The 5,426-nt window shown below is 35.6% G+C and overlaps 1 protein-coding gene across 1 annotated transcript in view; it reads left to right on the forward strand.

The window, feature by feature from the left end:
- Positions 1-572, forward strand: part of Rab3 (RAS oncogene family member Rab3) — a 181,942-nt gene extending 181,370 nt beyond the window's left edge. The window contains exon 5 of the mRNA XM_067110337.1: positions 1-572. This exon is cut by the window's left edge and continues 748 nt beyond it. The gene's annotated coding sequence lies outside the window, so the exon portion shown is untranslated.
- Positions 573-5,426: the final 4,854 nt, after the last annotated feature.

The raw sequence follows: 5,426 nt of genomic DNA on the forward strand, positions 1-5,426 counted from the left end.
ACTCTCCATTTTGTTCCAATTCAGGAGTATATGCACCAGGGGCTGGAAGTGAGAGACAGAGAGAAAGAGAGAGAGAGAGAGAGAGAAAAAGAGAAAAGACATTTTATTTGACCAAATAGTTGTTGTAAGTACTCTGTAACTGAAGATATATTTATAACAGTATGAACAAGGGTTAGCACAATATTTAAATCACCAGGTACTGTGTAATTATTGCGAATGATAGAGAAAACTAAACTCCTCATAGAAACTTGGATCACTTTCTTCTCGGCCGGCTGCGGCAATCTCTTAAAGCCACGCTGGCCTTTTTTTCCTTTCAGGGTTAACCGTTTCATAATCAATATAAATGCTGTAAATAAACCATAGGATTTATGCCTCAAGATGTCTGTCTGTCCCTCGTAAACCAGGTGAGCGAGACGATTCCAAGGTGACCTTGAATGAACAGACCATTGATTCACATTAGGGAACATCAATGTTCACAGCCACTGTGCTTTGTCTGTGTGTCGTGAATACTGCAGATGTGGCAGAAAGAGAGAAAGAGAGAGAGAGAGAGAGAAAGAGAGAGAAAGAAATAGTCGTTTGAATACTAAAGTGGTAGTTAGTGTCTTCATTTGCCATAGTTTTAAAACTACCCGTTTTGAACATAGGGAATCTATTTAGGTGATGCAGTATAACATTGCATTTGTAACTGCTTCTGTACACATTTGATTTCTAAATGACATTTATATCATAAACTATATATATATATATATATATATATATATATATATATATATATATATATATATATACGTGTATATATATGTGTATATTTATCCATATACATATGTATGTACATACATACATATATATATATATGTATATATATACATATATATATATATATATATATATATATATATATATATATATATATATATATGTCGTGTGAGCAAGTGTATGTATGTTTATATAAATGCATACACATAAGTATATATTTATATGTGCACACAAGTATATATATATATACATATATATACATATATATTTATATATATACATATATACATATATATATTATATATATATATATATATATATATATATATATATATATATATATATATATATATGTTTTAAGATCTGTTTTTCAATATGATCCAAAGTATTTAAGATTTAATAGAATGTACAGTCTATTATATACTAAGATCAAATAGATCACCTTTTAGTCAGTCACTTTTTTCCAAATCTTAAGACGTCCGCTTCCTCCTCCTCCTCCTCCTCCTCCTCTTCTTCTTCTTCTTCTTCTTCTTCTTCTTCTTCTTCTTCTTCTTCTTCTTCTTCTTCTTCTTCTTTGATCTGTTGCCTATTCTTTCCTGTTGTCATCATTTCACTGTCATACAACCGTATGTGTGTGTTGTCCCCAACTTTTTTGTCTCCTTTTGTTTTATTCATTCTAGTCTCATTATCTCTCATTATTTTAATTTTTTAGGTTATTATCTAGAAATCTATCTCTTCCTCCCTTCAGTTCGGATCTTACACTTGAAGAGATAAACACGGCTGATATAATTTCCTATTTGTATACCTCAAGGTCTCTTTCTGTACTTTAAATAGAAATTTCATTGATATAGAATAGATAGGTCTAGAGGTTGTCCACACACACACACAAAACACGTACACACAACGTATGTAAAAACACAGCGAGTGTATATGAGTGCCACGGAGTTTGTCGGAGCGGACAAAAAACCAATTAAGGGCCTTTACTAAATATATTATGTATTTTAACTCACAGGGGACAGAGCCAGGAGAGAAAAGTTAATGATAAGATAGGGACAGGAAGGAAACAAGAGAGGAATAAGAGAGAAAGAGAGATGCAAGGAGATTCGTCAGTAATTCATCACCCACCCCCGAAACAAAAAATTTCGATGTATATAGGCTGTATTTAGAGGTTTGTGGAGAACCATTTTGAAGTAAGCCCCCCTTAAACTATGAAGGGCTTCCAGTTGATTAAAACAGAAACAGATCATTCTTTGTATAAAAGAAACAATATCATTTATTACCAAACGTATCGTGAATAGATGAATCGTACTTTTAATTCTATAAATATGCTTGAGATATTGTGCCGTACTGCGTTTTCTGTCCACCCATTTGCGCTCAGCCTTCAATAAGCGCCATCTGTTGCCACGTGAAAGAACTTAGACGTTGGTTGGAGGAGTCTCTGTTTAAGGTGCGAAGTGCGACAGGAAACGTCTTCTTGTCGTGTCCTTTGAAGCTAGCTGCTCAGAAAGTTAAAGGAGATTCAGTCCCATATCCCGAAGACCAATTTTTTAATTAGTTAAACTACAAATATTTGCAGCAGGAGATGAATGTCAAAGGGAGAGATCGACTTGGAAGAATCCTTATCTGGCATGAACATTAAAGAATGTCATTTGATTCAACTGGAACGTGTCTTAATTACTTTAGTTTTATCAATGCGGGATCTTGTTAATCTGAATTTTACTCCTCTAAATTACTGTTTGACCAAAACATTAACTTGACCATGAAAATGTGGCAGTACATGGAGCCAAAAATTAGCTCAATGATCTCCTGCTGATGTCCCGGTTTCATCATCGATTCCTTTCTCACAAATCAAGATAAAATTACCATCCATTCAAAGGCAGTTCACTTCAGACGACACGACAACAGAACGCGAAAAGGTTTAGTCAAATTAAGGTGATTTTCGTGTGTGAAACTCTAATCTACAGTTGCTCTTTAGCAGAGAGAAGACAACATACATAATGTCTGGCCTTAGTCTCGCACGGTGTCATTGGACTTTGTTGTAAATTTGTGATAATGGAGGTTCTCATTTTTCCCAGTCGTGGATCCCCCAAAAACACACATTACTGTGTCGAAAGCGATTTTTGGCTTTTAAATCACAAGAGAGTCGAATTTCCATTTCTGTCTCCACAGGGCAGAGAGGGAATTTGACTGTCGTTGATTAGAATCTAAGAGGCTCAAATCACTGCTTAGAATCATCACAGGCCATTAATGGAATGAAGATCTTTTCTATACTCTTTTTGTAGGGACTGAGTCCCTTCTTCATGTGGCTACCTGCGCGTAGTTTTGTAAACCAGAAGAGACCAATTCATGCATTGGACCTGTGATTGAGATTCTAGTCACAAGTGACGTGTACAAGAGAATTGTCTGTGTATAATGTATCCTTTAATCTCCAGTGTTTGAGAGTGACTTCATTTGAAGAACAAGTTGCTGTCTTCATGCATTATTTATCCTTTTTCTTCCCTCATCAAGTCTTGCATTTAAATTTTCCACTTTCATTGCCGATGGTTGCTTGTGACTAAGATACTTCCTACCTTCTCGATGAAGTGAAAAAAAATATATATAAATAAATGAAACAAGAAGTGCGTGTGAGTGGTGTTTGATTCTGTACTCATCATCATCTCCAGTCCAGTTTCCTCCTTTCCCACTCTTGGTTGACCTTTTGAAATGTGATTTGTTTATCTTTCATTTGACAGGGATAAGAAATGCACAAGTCTAACCTTTTTACTTTCCATTCTCCCTTGCCCTTTGGTTTTTCAACTTGTCTCAGAATGCAGTCAAGAGCCTATATCTTTGTACCTGTGGCTGCGACGTGCTGTAGTGAATTAGAGCAGTTCATTATCAGTGGTCGTGACACAACCTTCAAGGTCTGCTTCAGCTCGTTAAGCAGTGAGTGTGGTCGTCTTAGAGTTACGGTAACTGGAGCTTGTTTCAGGAAAGGAGAGCCAGACAAGACTGACCTGCAGGGTTTGTGGTCTGGAGACCTACAGAAGTCAGTGTACTGTTACACTGAAACCAGATCAAGAAGCCGGAGCTCTGGAACTACTTGCATTTTAATATACAAAGGGTAAGAGATCAGAAGAGGCTCAAGATCTGGATTTACTACTTTGCAATATACAAATAGTATGAGGTCCAAATTTGAAGCCAAATCACACAATAATTCAGATTAAAATTGCCACTTGCGTCTATAAGTTACCCTAACTCTGTGAGACCATACTCAAGGGGAAATGAAAGGATAAGGTTGAATGGTCAGTTTTGACAAGTTGTGTAATATTTGATGTTTATAAAACAGAATAATAATAATAATAATTATGATGCTTGACTCACGTGTCAGTGGTGTTTAAATACGCAGTGGTGTAGAGTCGGCAGCAGCCCCCCTCCCCCCTCTCCCCCATAGGTGTAGGTGGTGACCAGTTGTTGTTAGTTATTGTGAAAACACGACAAAAAATGATCGCATATTTAAAAGGCAGGCTTCATCAACAATAAAAAATTATGTTGCGAAGTAATGGAAGTTTATTAACCTTTATGAATGGGAGTGTATTGAAGTGAAAAGATGTGCTATTAACCTTGATTTTTTTAATGATTGAAGCCAAAAGTTTCTTAGATTAAAATCAAACATCTTGCATTCAAGCGATTTAATGTTGCAATAGCTCATTTTGGTAAAAAAAAAATCATAAAAGTTAGTGTATAAGTAAGAGTGTTATGATTCAGTTAACCTTTAAAGTAAGATGATTCATTTGTTACTTTGGATATAAAACTTTGTACTGTTTCAGTGGCTTTTCTGGGTGGAAATATATCGTGATGACATTCAACCCCTTCTTGTGGATGTATGAAAAGCAGTATTACCGTGCAAAATAAATTTAAGTGACTCATGTTACTGAGCTATGTGAATTCAGTAACTCAAGTTACTAAAAAAAAACATAAAATTCAGTAACTCATCTTGCTGAACATATAATTTTCAGCAAGGGCTTCAAGATGTCAGCAAAAGTGCTGAAAAAACAGAAATATGTTGAAGTAAAAAGGATAGCAATTTGTCACTAAGTAATAAGACCAACGTTGCTTGGCTTTCAGGAGCTAAAATGAGCTATGACAGGTGAACCAAGATGATACAGACGTATGGTAGATATCTGAAATTTCCTGAGAACATTCGTAATTTAATCACTCCTGGCAATACAATGAGAAAATTGTCAGCACCGAAAAGAGACACAAAAGGTATGAGCAGTTATTAATTGTTTGGATTGTGGTAACTATGAATTGCCACATGATTTTTGTGTAGAGAAAGTCCCATGGAAAGGATGAACATTTAGCGTTCTGAAAAATTTACACATCTGTAATTTGATTTGCAGATGTTAATATCTCTTCAGGGGCGTCAGTAAGTAGCACCAAAAGAGAAGCAACTTCGAAAGGTGGCTTGGAAGAGGAGGTATCTGCATAAACAATGAAACAGTGAGTTTAACAAATCGTATTAACAATAAGCTTTGATGACAACTTGGTATTGTACCAAGAATGACTGGAGTGCACCGTTTGTTAAGCCATGCTTCTTGCTCATTTTTAGAGACTGGAATAAACTGTTTACAGTGCACATCAGCGAAGTAATTTGAGGTATGATGTAACTAGGGTAGAAAAACAGGCAG

Source organism: Macrobrachium rosenbergii, chromosome 10 (assembly GCF_040412425.1).
Source record: "Macrobrachium rosenbergii isolate ZJJX-2024 chromosome 10, ASM4041242v1, whole genome shotgun sequence".
Classification (NCBI taxonomy): domain Eukaryota; kingdom Metazoa; phylum Arthropoda; class Malacostraca; order Decapoda; family Palaemonidae; genus Macrobrachium; species Macrobrachium rosenbergii.